Source organism: Sinocyclocheilus grahami, unplaced genomic scaffold (assembly GCF_001515645.1).
Source record: "Sinocyclocheilus grahami isolate Dianchi unplaced genomic scaffold, SAMN03320097.WGS_v1.1 scaffold300.1, whole genome shotgun sequence".
Taxonomy (NCBI): domain Eukaryota; kingdom Metazoa; phylum Chordata; class Actinopteri; order Cypriniformes; family Cyprinidae; genus Sinocyclocheilus; species Sinocyclocheilus grahami.
In genome coordinates, this window is record NW_015505479.1 from 249,999 (window position 1) to 268,218 (window position 18,220).

The following is an 18,220-nucleotide window of genomic DNA, read 5'->3' on the forward strand; positions in this document are numbered from 1 at the left end:
TCTGGTCTGATGAAGCTCAATTCTAAGCATCATGTTTGAAGGAAACCAGCTCTGCTCATCACCTGCAGAGTACCATCCCAAAAGTAAAGTGTGCTGGAAGCAGCCTCATGCTGTGGGGCTGTTTTTCAGCGGCAGAGACTGAGGGACTCATCAGAGTAGAAGAAAAGCTCAATGCACCAAAATACTGAGATAGCCTTAATGAAAACCTAGTCCAGAGCATTCAGAATCTCAGACTGGGCAGAAGGTTTACCTTCCAACAGGACAATGACCCTAAATACACAGCAAGAGAGGCTTATTGACAACTGTGTGAATGTCCTTAAGTGCCAGAGCCTGGGCTTGAACCCAATCAAATATTTCTGGAGAAACTTGAAAATGTGCATCTGCCCCCATCCAACCTGAAAGCTTGAGCTTGAGCTTGAGAGGTGAACAGGTGAGGAGAAGAATGGCAGATAATTGCCAAATGGTGAGATGCAAAGCTTGTCGCTTCATACCCAAAAATACTTGAGGCTGTAAAGGTGCTTCAGCTAAGTACTGAGTGAATACTTATGCAATGTACTGATTTCAGTTATTTTTTTTAAATACATTTAAAAAGTTGTGACAGTTCTGTTTTTGCTTTGCCGTTATGGTGTATAGAGTGTAGATTGATGTAGGAAAAAAAAGCTATTTAAAGCAATTTAACATAAGGCTGAAACATAACGTAAAAAATACTTTCGCAAGGCACTGTATGTATATATATATATATATATATACAGTATATAAATGGAATATGTACATTTTCACTTCATTTGAATTGAATGAATTGTCATAACTGATCTTATGTTCATACAGCTTTGTAAACTGAATTTCTGTACTGCTAACACAAATTCTTATATACTAATACGTTTTTGGTGATCTTTTTACATTAAAACATTACATTAAACATTAATAGTAAGCTGTAATGTTAACTTTAGCTACTAAATTCCCGTTCACACCAAGAACGATAACATAACAATGCATATATTATATTTATATTCATATTAGTGTCCACATCAGTGGACAATAACATTCTGTTTATTATAGGTGCATGCAAGTGTGCTGTAAATGTAAATGTGTAAATCACAATTAAGGCATAAAATGTCATAATTATGACATTACATTGAAATTGTAAGACAAATGGCCATAATTATGACATTTAACGTGACCAATTTTGACTTTATATGTCATAATACAGAAGCATATTTTTTAATCTAATTTTGACTATCTCAGAATTATGACAGTATCTCATTATTTACATTTTTGTCAATTCTCAAAAAAAAAATATATATATATACATTATATATATATATATATATATATATATATATATATATATATATATGTGTGTGTGATTTTTTGGAGGGCTAGTTGTATTTTAACATTTTTAATTTAGCCACTAAAGACTGTTCACACCAAGAATGAAAACTATAAAAATAAATATAATGATAACTATATTAGCATTCATACTAACAGATGATGGCGTTCTGTTTATTATAAGCTACAGAAACTTATTTCTGCCTCATAAGAAAGAAAATCATACTTTGGTAAATCATAATAAAGACATAAAAATCCAAAATTATGACATTCTAAGCATAATTAAACTATAAAAGGCCCAAATTATGAGATGTCATAATTATGATACAAATTAAAATTGACAAAAAAAGTTGAAATTATGGCATAAAAGTCATAATTATACCAAAAAGCCCAAATTATGAGATACTGTCATAATTATAAAATAAAAGTCAAACTATGACATCAAATGTTAAATTTGAGATAAAAAGTTATAATTATACCAGAAAAGGCCAAATTATGAGATACTAAGTCATAATTAAGAGACTAGTCAGAATTATCACATACATTGAAATTATGAGATAGATAGTTCTGGGCCAGCCCTTTCACCCCAGGCAAGTTTCCTCCACACACCACAAGATCTAATTCCATTCTTTGCCAAACCACAATGCCTAATCCTTGTTTCAAGAGAAAGAGAGGGGAATGTCTAATGAACATTGCCTCTCTCTTGCACACACACACGCACATCAAGAGATTGTAATTAAAATATAGCTGCTCAGTTTGTAGCTAGCATTAGCATTAGAATGAGAATAAAGCATTTTGGAGCCATGGGTTCCTCTGGAATTTCCAATGGGATTTTAGAATGGCAGTTTTCAATTTCCCTTCTGAGAAAACCATCTAAAGCTGGTTTGCTGGTCTTGAGGCCTGTTCACACTAAGGACGGTAAAGATATCATTTTAAAAATCATTTGAATTTTTAAAGCATAGTAACTGTAACAATAATGGCACGCAGAAGAACAATATAGTTGGAATCATTTTTAAATAGATTTTTTTTTAGCTGATGAATGATACAAAACATTGACAGCCAATCAGAATCCATCCTGATTTAAAGTGGCAAACAAAATAATTGCAGTGCATTCTTATAATAAACAGAATGTTACCATGACTTAGTGTGGACGCTAATATAATTATCATTATCGTTATTCCATTAAATTCAAGTTTATTTGTACAGCAATTTTCACGATGCAAATCGTTGCAAAGCAGCTTTATAGAAAATTAAAGTTTCTACATTATATTTAATAATAGCTTATTAGTGGTGACTAACTCAAGTTGATGTCCATATGGCAGAAATGTACGGTAAAAATCAAGCAGTTAGTTAATGTCATGTAATCAAACAGACTTTGAACACTATTAACAGCAATAGTGATATTGCTATACAAATAGTGATATTATAGACAAAATTTGGTAGTTTTGTATGTTGTCTGAGGGTTGGCATCATCTGAGGTCTTCTGGGGGGATGGCATCATCTCTTCTGAGGTCTTTGTAAGGTCTGGATTCAGACTGAAGCTTGTGTAATTCCTAGTTGGCAGAAAGAGAGAAGCAAATAGAGAAAAATTCTCCTTTAGTGGACTTCACTATCCTAGGAACTACCAAGAGTCCAGAGTTTTGCGACCTTAGGGAGCGTGATGGATTGTAGCGTGATAGAAGACTAGTTAGGTATGCAGGAGCTAAACCATTTAGGGCCTTTAAAGTGAGTAGTAATATTTTGTAACTGATACTGAACTTAATAGGTATCCAGTGCAGAGAATATAAAATTGGGGTAATATGATCATATTTTCTTGACTTGGTAAGGACTTTAGCAGCTGCATTTTGGACTACCTGTAGCTTGTTTATTGAAGATGCAGGACAACCAGCTAGCAGTGCATTACAATAGTCCAGTCTAGAGGTCATGAATGCATGAATGAGCTTTTCTGCATCAGAAACAGGTAGCATGTTCCGTAACTTGGCAATGTCTCAATGTAACATGGGAAATATGATTTTCAAAAGACAGGTTGCTGTCTAATATAACGCCCAGATTTTTGACTGTAGAGTAAGTAACAGTACATCCATCTAGACGCAAATTGTAATCTATGAGATTCTGAGTACTGTTTTTTGGTCCAATAAGTAATATCTCGGTCTTATCCGAATTTAATAGGAGAAAATTATTGGTCATCCAGTCTTTTACATTTTAACACACTCTGTTAGCTTAGATAATTTAGAAGTTTCATCTGGTTTTGTTGAAATATATAGTTGAGTATAATCAGTGGAAACTAATCCCGTATTTTCTAATAATATTACCAAGAGGCAACATGTATATTGAAAATAGCAGAGGGCCTAGGACAGATCCTTGCGGCATCCATACTTTACTGGATTTAACTGAGATGATTCCCTGTTTAAATAGAGAAAGTGATAGCGATCGGAAAGGTAGGATCTGAACCATCTTAAAGCCTGCCCTTGAATACCTGTATAGTTTTGTAATCGATCTATGAGTATTTCATGATCTATAGTGTCGAACGCAGCACTAAGATCAAGTAAAACTAGCAATGAGACGCAGCCTTGGTCTGATGCAAGAAGCAAGTCATTTGTAATTTTAACAAGTGCAGTTTCTGTGCTATGATTGGGCCTGAAATTCTTCATAGATATCTTTTTTAGTTTTTTTTGCAGGAAGGTGCAGACACAACTTTTTCTAAAATTTTAGACATAAACAGAAGATTTGAGATGGGTCTGTAATTGCCAGTTCACTAGGATCTAGTTGTGGTTTCTTAATAAGAGGCTTAATAACTGCCAGCTTGAATGGTTTTGTGACGTGACCTAGAGATTACGACAAGTTAATAATATTGAAAAGCGGTTCTTCTGCTACAGTTAACAAATTTCAGTAATTTAGTGGGTACAGGATCTAATAAACATGTTATTGGTTTAGATGCAGTGATAAGTTTATTTAGATTTTCCTGTGCTATAGTTGTAAAGCACTGCAGTTTTTCTTTGGGTGCAATGAATGAAGCTGAATTACAAGACACTGTCGATTCTACATTTGTTATTTTATTTCTGATGCTATCTACAGTATTTAAATGCATTACATGCTAGTTTCAAAAGAAATGACATTACATTGTTAGTACATTTGGCAGTACTGTACATTTGAACCATATTTCAAAGACATAGCTATACTTTTTTTTTTTTTTAAGTGTGCTGAAGTGTACTTTTTCTCAAGGGCAGACTGATGAGCACTTTTTAGCTCACTTTTTGGTCAGACTGGGAGACCAGCTAGCAGTCAAGCTAAACATCGGCTTGGCCAGGCTGAGACCAGCTATCTAGTTTAAGCAGGCTTTGAGCACTGTTATACATAAAATAAGGATTGATATATGTTATTTGAAGAGAGTTTTTGTCCAATTATATAGTAAATCTCACAGTGACAGCCTACCTCAAAGTTGCTGACAAGTTGCTTTATAAGGACATGGTTGTCTGGCTCATCAAGCACCTGTGGTAGTGGTAGTCCTTGTTTAGCAACTTGTTAGCAACTAACACCTGATTGTGCATAATTACCTTAAAGTTCATGAATAAAAATCAGGAAGGTGAGATTAAAATCGTATGTAGATGCAGGAAGGTGCATTAACTAGCTTCATTATACATGCTAATTAAGCACTAAAAGTCATGCAAGAAATAACTCTTCTCCCCAAATACCTCAGAATAGTCTCTTAGTAAATTAAGAAGGATTATTTCTTTCTCCCCATTGGTGAATAATAAACAGCTCCACCTGAGAAAGAGAAAGACATGAAATGTGGAGTGCTTGCGTCTGATGTTACGCTGGAGGCCACTAGAGGGTGTTTTGGTATAGAACAGATAAGACCTGCATTTCTGCTGTCTAATCCTTATCAATAGTGCTGCCAGAGATTGCCTGTAAGCCCCTGGACTGGGTTTAGCTTCAGTCTCTTTGATCCTTGTCATAAATAGGACAGTCATTCGATATGTTCAATATGACAAGAGATGTTTCAAAGCAGGTCAGCAAACGATAAACACGAGCAACGCTGAACGTGCTGACTTCATGTTTATTGTGCAGCACCTATGTGCACAAAAGCACAAAATGTCCAAACTGGTTAAAAACAGCTCTTTTTTGGTATTTTGTGAGTGCACAAGTCATGCTGAATACATTTATGCTGCATTTCAATCTTGACAGATTTGGTGGCTATGAATTGTGTGTCAAAATTCATTCTTCTTTTTTCACACACTAGTACATTTTGAGATATTTTGCTTTCATAACATGTTATTTTAGATTAGTGGATAGGAAACATTCCAAATTGATTCAACTTTATCTGGCAACACTTTACAGTATTTGTTAACTATATTTAATGCATTAAACAACATTTACAAACAATAAGCAACACATTTTTACAGTATTTATTCATCTTTGTTAAGGTTAGTTAATAAAAATGATAGCTTTTTATTGTTAGTCCATTTAGATTTGGTGGCTATGAATTGTGTGTCAAAATTCATTCTTCTTTTTTCACACACTAGTACATTTTGAGATATTTTGCTTTCATAACATGTTATTTTAGATTAGTGGATAGGAAACATTCCAAATTGATTCAACTTTATCTGGCAACACTTTACAGTATTTGTTAACTATATTTAATGCATTAAACAACATTTACAAACAATAAGCAACACATTTTTACAGTATTTATTCATCTTTGTTAAGGTTAGTTAATAAAAATGATAGCTTTTTATTGTTAGTCCATTTTAGCGCAGGTCCATTAAATCACATTAATATATACAACTTTTGATTGTACTGATAAATGTTGGAATCAACATAAACTATGATTAATAAATGCTTTAAACCCATTCTTTCATTGTTACTTTATGCTATCTAATGTAGTTAATGAATGTTTACAAACAGAACATTGTAAAGTGTTACCCTTTATCTATCTGCATATGTAGATTTCAATTACAAGACTGTTTTCTCAAAATTAGTTTTTTCTCTCTCATGCACTGAGCCAGAAATCGTCAAGAAATCTTAAGAAGCAATTACATACACCAAACTTTACAGTTTTATTACTTTCTATATTATGAATAAAATATCAATAAAAAGATGTTTAAATGACTGATTATATAACATTTTATTCCTAAAAACAACTCAGGCTGTTGACATTATTTTCTGAATAGTGATAGAAAAAGATATCCAAAATCCCCTCTGGAAAAACCTTCAACTCTAATATGTCAACAAAAGGAAACAAAAATTTTGAACCTGGATTTATCTGATGTTCAGATTTCTGTTATGCAAATTAGTGCCCATTTAATTAGATAATGCATCATTTGCATATTTAAACACAGCATTTCAGAAAACTTGTAATGTGATTAATCAAGTGGTGATAAAAGGTTCTATGAAGAATCTATGTATCTATGAAGAACTTTTAACCTTTCTATTGCACAAAAGATTATTTACAGTGGAAAAAAGCTTTGTTAGATTGAGTAAATAATGATAGAATTTTTATTTTGAAATGCTTGAGTGATTGAGTGATTACATTAGACAAGATTAATTTCAGTAAGTTGTACTGTATTTTTTCAACATACCTTCTGATGTTCGTTCATGTTTATTTCATGCATAACTAACTAGTTCAAATGCCGCTTGAAAGGTTGCCAGGTCAGCATAACACAACCAGCCTAGCCCAATCATGGCCAGATCTATCCCAATCATGTTCCAGAGGAAACTGGGTATTAAAATCTCTCCAAAATTGCTTTCCGAGGGGTCAAAACACCCTCAACAACAGCATAAATGTAGCCCAATTTCACAGGAAAACCGCATACAAAAGATTCTTTTCAGTGGAAAACGCTTTGTTAGATTAATAAATTATAGTCTAAGTAAAAAAATGTGTTTGGAACGACATGAGTAAATAATGATAGAATTATCAATGCTAGTTGAACTCATAACAATAATTCTCATACTCCACTGAAATCATCTTTAAATGTATGCATGCTTTGTCATTTCATATAATATATTATATGCATATATTTCATATAGTATTCCTCCAGTCTTCCCCCATCATTCTCTTCTACTTTATCTGAACGACAGCAATCAGCGTTTCAACACAAACACACACAGATCTCCACTCTACACCACCAAGAGTGTTATTCATTGGCACAATCCATTAGCTGCTCAGTGGGTGATGAAGCACCAATGGTTCAGAAAACCAATAACCTCCAGTCGCTGATAGACTTTAAACAGAAAGGAATTTAAATATCCACAGTCCAAGCATACAAAAAACACACCCAAAGGCACACTGACATCCCTCTAGATAAATGACAGCACTTTTATTCTATAGTCTGTCTGGATAATTTGGGAATGCCCTCTAGTGGATAACTTTACAGAGACCGCTGGGTGCTGTGTGTCTTCATTCATTAACTGGAAAGATATTTGCTTAGGTAGACAGAGTGAATGGCACATTAATAGGGAACAATTAGTTCTGAAGGAACAGAGTGGTGGCAAGAAGAGAACATAAATTAAACGCAAACTGTCCATATCCTGACCGCAATGGAGCTGCAATGCTGATAAAGTCTATAATAAACAGCCTGCATAATTGCAAAGGGCAAATTGATGTAAAATGGAACACAATGATTTATGACATATTTATTTATTTATCTATCTAAAGCATTTTACCACTATTCACACATCACTATACATTTCTAAGCCTTGCAAATTTGGCTAAAAAAAACACATTTTGCTTTTAAGAGCCCTTCAAAAAATCACCAATGGTAAAACATCTCCAATAATATAATGAAATATTAATGATTGATTGATTTGTTTCTTGCAGATAAATAATTTTGTCAGTTCACTGTTCAGTGGCCTTCGGAAAGTGGAGAAAGATGCTTTGCCTTGCAAGAATTTAGGCAAACCTTGAACCCTGGAGGTAGAAACAATATTTCATTTAACAAGAAAAGAAAGCTGTGAGGGATTTTTTTTAAATGTCAAAGCCCTTTACATAGCTCTGAAATGTGCTTATTGTTTACATACAAGTGTCAGACTAATATTTCTTGATGATCTTGAAGGTGATTTTAATCCTCAGGTTTAGTTGTTACATACTGAATGGATTTTCTGAGGTAAATGTAACATTATGTGACAAATTGTTTATATTTTTTAGTTTTATTCACCTCTGTCCATGGTTTAAATGCTGATTGAGCGATTACATGATTAATTTCAGTAAGTTGTACTGTATTTTTCAACATACCTTCTGATGTTCATTCATGTTTATTTCATGCATAACTAACTAGTTCACATGGCGCTTGAAATGCACAGCACAGTGTTGCCAGGTCTGCATAACAAAACCAGCCTAGCCCAATCATGGCCAGATCCAATCATGTTCCAGAGGAAATTGGGTATCAAAATCTCTCCAAAATTGCTTTCCAGGGGGTCAGAACCTCAAAATAAAAATAAAAAACCCGCCGCAACAGTATAAATGTAGCCCGCAGGAAAACTGCATACTTGCCAACACTGCTACAGTGATCTGTCATGCATCATTAAAGAGTACCAAAACAGTATTTATTGTTTGAGTTTCATTAAAACTATTTTATTGATTTGTGTGTGTGTGTGTGTGTGTGTGAGTGTGTATGGGTAGACAAAGAAAAACAAGAATACAAAACGCAGCTATGCAAATCTAGAACCCACTATTGTTTGAGTTTCATAATAAAATTGACATAATTTGAAAGCTAAGACTTTGTTGCATATCAATAAAACAAAACAATGCACAAACCCTATTGCAAAATATTTTATGGGAATTGTGCTACAAATAATTTTCATTGAGCTTTATTCACACTTCAACTGAAAATGGTATGGACTAAAAATTGAGTGTTAGGATTCACAAATCGATATTGGTTCATCAAAATTTGAATTTATTAAAATAGAGAAATCAATTGTTTCAACCCAGCCCTAGTTAGAAATACACTGATTTTTGTGCTTTGTTTTTGTTATTACAGCTCTAGAAATGTTTAGAGTGTGAGTGAGTGTGCGATGGCATCAGGGAATTCAGTAGCAGAAGCAGCAAGTGTCCCATGTGTGTCCACACATCACATGCAACAGGAGCATGTGATGGAACAAAACACTTAAGATATCAAAGGCAGCAGAAGAGGGAAGCGATTCCGACTGTTGCGAATACCCAAGACAGCCAATCCACTGACTCTTCCCTCGTGCTCTCTCTCTGTCTGCATGCACAGCGATGGTTATATCTAATGCATGACTTGAGAAGTGCATACATGTCGGAATCCACTACTTTGATCCAATGTGGATATAAAGCACTTTGTTTAAATGCGGATATGACAGACAGGATCAATATAGATAGCCCAATTTTATGCACACAGTCCCATTCTCTGTCTTACTAACATAGAGAAGCACAACTCTTTCTCTCACACTGAGTGCACTATTGACACTTGACAGCGTTGATGCAACTTAAAACACAGCCGGCGTACGCGTGTGTGTGTGCACAATACCACCCCGCACAGCTAGAATGAAAAATGTTTTTCATTTTGCCACCTGCATCAAGGATGAAGTCCCCAAATGCATCAAATCTGTCCATCTGTCAAAGTGTCACAGCCTATGAATCATCAGTTGTCTTCAGTGCAGTGCGGTACGACGGAGCAAACTTCTCAGGAAGCAAAGACAACTCTGTCTCACGGTGTGTAATAGACGTTAGCGAGGGAACAGATGCCGTCAGGGGTCTCCGAACAACTGCTGAGGTGAAGGGCTTTTAACTTTATCATCTCAAATTTTAAGGATAAATCTGTGTCCTGAAGTCTGAAGTGCCATTATAATTTAATGAAAAGTTGGCAAAAGATGCCAGAGTTAATAGATGCTTTGCCATTCATCTCCCGACATGAGGGCCCAAAAGGCAATGTAATTATGCTGTTGCATCAGATACTTTTAAGGCAGCACTGCGTGTATCCTCTACAGAAAATGCAATCCTATAATGCATTGTGATGAGATCATTTAAAAAATAAATCCAAAATAAACATTTAATTTAATACCAAAACCTCTGAATAAAAATAGGTCATTTTAATTCAAATGGATTGTTTTGCCTACTAGCGATTTGAAGCTTTTTGAAGCTTTGAATCAACTGAACTAACTGCTTGGCTAAATGATTCACCGTTTCAAAGATCTTGAAATGCCACAAGCCTGTTGGTCAGAATGGTGTACAGTAAATGCAACTCAAACACCATTTAAAAACCAATTGCAAATGTTTTATTGAAAGTGCAATCTATTAAATGCATACCATTAAATATGTGTCTGTTATGTGCTACTTTATTAAATTGTAGGCAATGTTTTGTTTGTTTTTATGGGGAGCTTGGTTAATCAGACCAATAAAAGATTTTTAACAACAATTCCTCTCTTTACAAATCTGTCATTAAAATGTCTAAAATTGATCCAAGATCAGGTAAAAACCATACAGACACGGCTTTATTGGTTCACAGAGATCGCCCCCTATTGGTGGACCATTGGAATTTCAAAACGGTTAGGACGTGTCAAAGCCTCTTTACTGAAATCACTTTGGAGGTTTGATATGCTTAGAAACAAATGATTCACAAAGGTTTCCAAGTTTCACGAAGCAGTGTTTCGAAAGCAGTCACAATGACTTCCTACTATTTGGCTGTGGTATGTAAGGAATAATTCATGACGGGCTGTTGAATTATTGAAAAATAATGCACTTCCGTGGTGGTAATGCAGGTTTTGAAATAACTTTACCAAAGTATTTTGCCAAAGTAATATGGGCGTGTATTGCAGTCGACAGTCATGGAACTACTTCATAGCTGTGTGTTTACTGAAAAAATAATAATTGCACACCTTCGAACATTTGGCAGCCAATTAAAATCAAGCATTCAACAGCCAATACTGGTATTAGTATACTTTTATTATTGCTCTCTGAAATGCTTGAACGATCCCTAATTGATCATTTGCAGCATTCTGATGTTCTGATATCTTGCAGCAGTCTGATATTATCCACCGTCATCCATAGTAATGCTTTATATTTGTCCGCTCACACTTGGAAGGGTTCGGTTTATTATAAGCATGCTGCTGCTTTGTCGTCTGCCGCTTTACATTCTAGAGTTCTTCAAATGGATTCTGATTGGCTATCAGTGTTTTTGTTGTTCTTTAAAAATCGTTCTGGAACTGATTCCAACGATATTGTTCTTCTGTGGCATTACCATTATTGTTGTGGTGTGGACTGCACTGTTCCGATAATTAGAATGACTATAACATTTCTGAACTGAACTGAAATCTGGCACTAAGTTGATGTCTCAGGGATCTGTCTCTCTGTCTGTCTGGCAGTGGAGCATGAGCCGTTAGATCAGAGCAGTGTGTGATGTGGAGGGGTTTAGTGTCAGACCATTCTATGATCCGCTCTTCTGTGATGATGGAGTTCCCACCTCGAATTTCAGCTTCCTGACACTCACATTACCATTCAGTCTCAACCTCTATACGCTCCATATCAGGTTAGGACTGGGTGCACCTCAGTACTGATCTGGGGCCAGTTTCATCATTTTGAAAGTGCAAGGGACTCAAACCCAGGACACTGGTTTTAAGCCAGGCATTGCAGTTTTAAGGACAACTGGTTCTCAACTCCAGTTCTTATGCCATACTGTTAATTAATTAAGAATTCTGAAGAAAGTAGAAGAAAATAATAAATCTTTTAGTCTGGGTTGTCATACACTATTAGGGAAATATCACAGGAAATAGATGAAACAACACATTTAGGCTGTTCAGTATGTAAGCATTACACACTTTTTGGCTAAAGAAATATGTGAAATGATATCGCATTAGGTTTTTAAGCATATGTTGCTCTTCAATCAGTATAATGTTGGTACTGACATAAAGGCATGTCACATTACATCTCTCTCTCTCAGTAAGACATGGGTAATAGCACTTGTCTCAGTAAAACGCAGTCACATTGATCGACCCAAATGACCAGATTACAAATCATTCAACTTGAAATTCCATATACGCTCTCAAAACTGGTGCTACCCATCGATATCATTGCATCCTCAAATATAAAAGGCACTCACAATTAAACAAAAGTACTGGAGATATTAAAATCTGCACAATTTGGTAGACAAATTGGTGATTTATGTTTTTAAATGGAAGTCTGTGGTGTTAGTGACCACTTGCAAATCAACAAAAATTATCCGACAGAATTATATAGATTGATTTGTTAGTGATTGAAGTCCTTTGTTACTGGAGTTTGTCCATTCCTACAGAACTACACCGTTTTAATGCCACAGCTGTTCATATAATAACTTGGTTGTCTAATGATTGAGCCTTCAGTTTTGCAAGTTTAATGTTGAATTAAATAGCCTATGAAATTGAACTGAATTTTTAACAACATTATATGCATTACAAATAACAAGAAGATTGATATATACAGAGATGGCTTTATTGAATCTTCCACCAAAGCACAGGGGAGATGGCAGCATGGGAACTTGTTTAACTTGTGCATGCTGATTTACCCCAATGTCTTCTAATGTTATTAAATTAGCTTGTCATTTGTCATTATTAATATGTCATGGCCTTATGAAGCAGCAATAATTTCTCAGAGAAAAGATCTGTTCATCTCTGACCTTGAGCCAAAATATTCATATTTGTGAACCCACATTCAGCCATATTTCTAAATCACTAAGGCAGCGTTGTTTTATTCTTTCATAGATCAAAATATGAGCCTGTGAATGCCTTTTGCCTATAAGTGTATATTTACAAATGAATGATTTTAATTTAAACAAATGACTCAATTCGCTGATGATGTCAAAGGCATGATGACTAATGCTTTGCCTGGCGTAGCGCCACAAACGATTGGTTTTCTATTGCATCAAAATCAAAGATACATAGATCATGATAAACTGCTTGGATAAACCAATGTGCCCTGGACATCACTTCATTAAAGACAAAGAACTGAGAACTAAAATGCTCTTAAAAAGACAAGATACTTCAATTCATTTTATGTGGTGGAGATAACGTTTCTGAAATGATGGTACATGTGGTTTCATGTGAGATCTTACAAAATTAGGTCAAAACTACAGTATAATATAAATTTTCAGATAGCAGCACTGATGGAGCTCCACTTACAGTGGATTGGTTCACCAATTGCAAAATTAAATACAAATATAGCTGCGAGCAGCAATTAATGAAAGGATGGCAGGGAGGACCAGACCAAATGCAACAATGAGTAATTAAAGACACTTTTAAATCAAAAGCTATTACCATTTTTGGAAGTTTCAGTCTAATTTTTGACCACAAGTTGGCGATGCCACAAAACTTTTTGAGTACTTTCAGGGCATTGTGCCGAAGACACACTGAGGTTTGTAACAATACGCCAATGCATTCATAAAATACAGCATTTTATGACAAAATTCTAAATGGTCGACACCTAAAATGGCCGATATGGGAAAATTGGGTATCGTTTAAGAGTATGTCAGTATGTCGCACCAAATCTAAAGAGACCAGGCATGTGATTTTTGGCCAAACTTTTCAGAAGTTATAAACAAATTTTTTCACATCTCCTGACCACTCGGTGGCGCTGTGCCAAATCTGTGCAGTAGGGATGTGCCGATACGAGTATCGGTACCGAACGGTTCTCGGGCAAATTCCAAATGGAAGTGATCATCCCTATCCCCTTGGAGTGGGGACTTTGGAGTGAGCAGGGCACGTGCGTGCCATTATGTAGTCGTTAGGAATGCACTTGGCAAAGGGAGCGATGTAATTTCCTCATTATCTTCAGCAGATGTCGCTGTTTTACTGTCATAAATGTCTTTTTTATTGCTGTTAGCATAACTGTTGCAAATAAACATACATTTTATATTTTAAAAAGTTTTTAAAATATGCTATATAATATATAAAAACTAATATATATATAACTTTTTAAAATATAAAATGTATATTTTTTTTATGCCGGTGTCCATCAGCGAATCTGCTTACGGACACCATGCTGCCTTGTCACGGGAAAATCCCAGCTGAAGATAATGAGGAAATTACATCGCTCCTTTTGCCAAGTGCATTCCAAACGACTACATAATGGCATGCGCGTACCCTGCTCACTACAAAGTCCCCACTCCAAGGGGATAGGGATGATCACTTCCATTTGGAATTTGCCCGAGAACCGTTCGGTACCGATACTCGTATCGGCACATCCCTACTGTGCAGGTACCCCCAGGTCATGGTTATTATTACACAAGATTGGTCTCAATATGTTAAAGAGTTGTGGAGATATAGCCTCATGTCCATTTTGGTGTGTTCTTCATCATGTTTTTCACACATTTTTCTAGAGCCGTTTGACGAATCAGCTTGAATTCCATAACTTTTTGCCAGATGATATGAGCCAATTTTGGCGAAAATCAGACAAACAATATAGGACAAGTTTGAAAAAGTAGTTTTCTATTAAAAAATAATAAAACATTTTTTGAAAATCTTGACCTGTAGAATTGAAAATTGTTGTATGCATTCCACTTGACAAGGAATCGGAGAAAAAAAAATGTTGCTTCTAAAATGTATGGTTCAAAAGTTATTAGCATAAACATGAGTACAAATTTAAACTGTTGGTGGCGCTAGATGGTTTGCGTTAGAGACTCCAAACTTGCTATGGTTAATGTTGAGACTGTCTTATATCTGTGTGCCAAACTTTCCTGCAAGCGGTTATATTGGCTGCCATAGACTCAATAGCGGAAGAGGAAGAAGAAGAAGAAGGCCATTGATTGCAATAGGTGCACTACGCACCTTTGGTGCTTGGCCCCTACAAATACTCGTTCTCCCTCCTCTATTGTTTGGACAAACAGGTGCACATTAAACTGGATAAGCAAATGTTTTAAAAATTGCACACTTCATCTTTGAGCTCAATTCAACTAAATTGTATCTGTATTAAAAAACCAAACAAATCAAATCTGATTATATTCTTTTTCTTTTTAAAACAATAAGGCCTCATTGAGTCAGCCAGCATTGCATCCAAGGCTGTACCTTCAAAATTCGGTAGATGTTATTGTCCTTCAGATGTCCTGGACAGCCGCCTTCACCCTTCTGGACTCCCAGATCTATTTACAGTCCCTCTATGCCTCTGCCAAATACGAGGGGTTCAAATAGGGCTGTTAGGGGCCACTAGAGAGGAACTCATTTTATCACAATATATGCTGAGAAATCAATGCGGCCTTTGAAATGGCTGTTTTCATTATAGGCAGGCAGGGAAGTGTGTGGCAAGGGTTTGTGTGTGTGTTTGTGTCTGGTTTGTGTGTATGTTCTGTTTTATATGCCCCAGCAGTGGAAAAAGTAAGATTGGGAGAAAATAAACCAACAGATGCTATTTTGGACTTGTGTAAAGTTGTCATGCTGTTTTGTCGCCCTGATGGTTTTGCTTTTAATGATTGAACAATCAAAATAAAGTATATTGCATCACTATAGCTGAGTGGACAGTCAATGTAAACAACTCCAGAATGTCATCATATTTGGATAGTATTGTTTTGAGATGGAGCCACTATTGACTTAACTGGAACTGCCCAAACAGAAAAAAAGCACCATTAGAATCTGTGCCAGATCATGTTTTGTAACATGACACACGTAGGACAGTCTTGGTGGAAGTCCAACTGGGCATGAAGTTTTGACCTTTTGCAGAAATATTTAGCTTGTGATTAATTGTGTGTAAAAAGCCCACTCGTCCTTTTCTTCTACAATGAAATAATTGACACTGGAAATGGAGCAGTTTAAAGGGCAAAATGTTAATGACTTTTGTGGTATGGTAAAATGATACAGAGTCAAGTGAGGTACCACTGTAGTAGTCCTTTATATCTAATTATACCCCAGTATTTTCCCACACAAAAGCCTTTACTTTAAAGCAAGATGTCTATTCCTGGATTTTTTTTAATGTGTATCAGTGTGATACACATACCAGTTCAATTCCAAAATATAATAATACATTTTATGATATTTTAACAATATTCATGTTGCGCTGGTATTCAGATTAACTAAACTATTATGTGATACTGGTTTTATAGAACAGTTAAGGAAACATAACATTAAAACTGAGTAATATATTGCCAGTAGCTTTGTCTATTTTCTATGAATGCTCAAAATGAATGAAAGCTATTTTTTGAAAAATAGTATGCATAAAGGTCCACCCCTAACACCACCACTAATCGAATGAAAACAGATCATATGTAAACATAGGAATTAGATCGTACACATTCATATGAATTATCCACCAATTCGCCAAAACATAAAATACTTACAAATCTGAGATTGTGTTGCAGTGAAGCAGCATAACTAATGCTGGTAGGTCACATGACAAGGACAGCGTGACAACTGTAGTATGTCCTATTTACATTCACACTACTCAAATTTAAGCTATATACAACATACTTTTAAACAGTCACATGTATTAATCTGTCTTTTTGAACAAATTGGTTGAGTGAATGATTCAATGACTCCCTCATAAAGACAGTCGCTTGTTACCACCTATTAGGGTGACTATATACTAACATGCAATGACAGTCACTGAAATTCACAAACTGAGTCTTTTAACTTGAGTCTTTGGCATTGAACTGTCATCAGCACCTTTTAAACGTTGCAGAGCAAATCAGATTCGAGGACTGTAACTAACTAATGAATAATCAAGTAGGGCACCATACAGTCTCGTAGACTTCACATGCAAAAGCATGCCAGACCTTGAGTACACATCTAGTAGTGCATTGTTTGGGCCTAATGCACTTTTAAGAAGAACTACAAAGTTTTTGTCTGGTCCACTTCAAAAAAATAGGTAAGCTCCTATTTATTATGAACTGCAGTACTGTTCTTTTTTTTACTATGAGTGCTATTTAAATAGTTCTGTGCATCGCTCCCGGCTTCTTTTCTTAGCAAAAGAGGCTCAAAAAGTAACAAGGCTGTCAGTCACCGGCTAAATTGCTACCATTCGCAGAGATAAGTCAGTCTTGATTTCCAGGGTTAGGTTGTAGTTTATCTTCTTCTTCCATCCAATTAGGATACAAGTCCTCTTTAAAAAGTCTACACGACATTGAGGAATACCATCAAGCTTGTATCCTCATCCCAATCAGCAGTACTGAGTTCTCATTTAGATCACAGATGGGATAAACCAGCACTCAAACGCTTGAACATGCAACGTGGCACTCAGGCTCGCCTTTTCCCGTCATACACACGCACAGATACCGACACGCGCTCTCACGTGCACACAAACACACCATACAGAGGCTCGCCGTGTGAGATAACCAGCAAACCCGGGCTGACAGGCTCGGCTGGGCCATTATTGAATTGCAGTGAAGACTATATTACTTTAGAGTGAGATAAAAGACTACATACAAGACAGATGGGAGGGGGACATCAAACAAGACCGTGTCCGTATTGTGCCAAGAGTAATCCTGTTGAAGGCAGCCTTGATTTCCCTTAGGCAAGGTGCCATTTCTCCTTGAATAATTCTACTCTGGCTTTGGCCTTTCTTCATCCTCCCCCTCTCCTCTTCTTTCTTTTCTCTTTCTCCAGCGCACTCCTCCCATATCCAATGCACTAACGTGGGGCTCTGATGATATGATTGAAATTCTTCAAAATCTTTTAATTTCACCAGGTGTGCTGAGACCCATGCTAGATGCCTGAGCATACAAAGGAAAAAAAACCCGAGGGAAATTCGCAGCACATGCACGCAGGAAAGCCTTCCAAAGCAACAAGCGCCGGTGTCAAAGCAGCTTGCCGGCAACAAGCTATTCATTATCTTAGGTATTTATTGGACTTGTCTCGGTCCAATGAGCATCATTCACGCCTTCAACAGCAAATTAGGTTCGATGCACCTGACAAGAAAAAGCAAACTAGGGAACACTCTCAATAATCTGTGTGGTTTTGAAAGTAATAATAACTCAGAAAG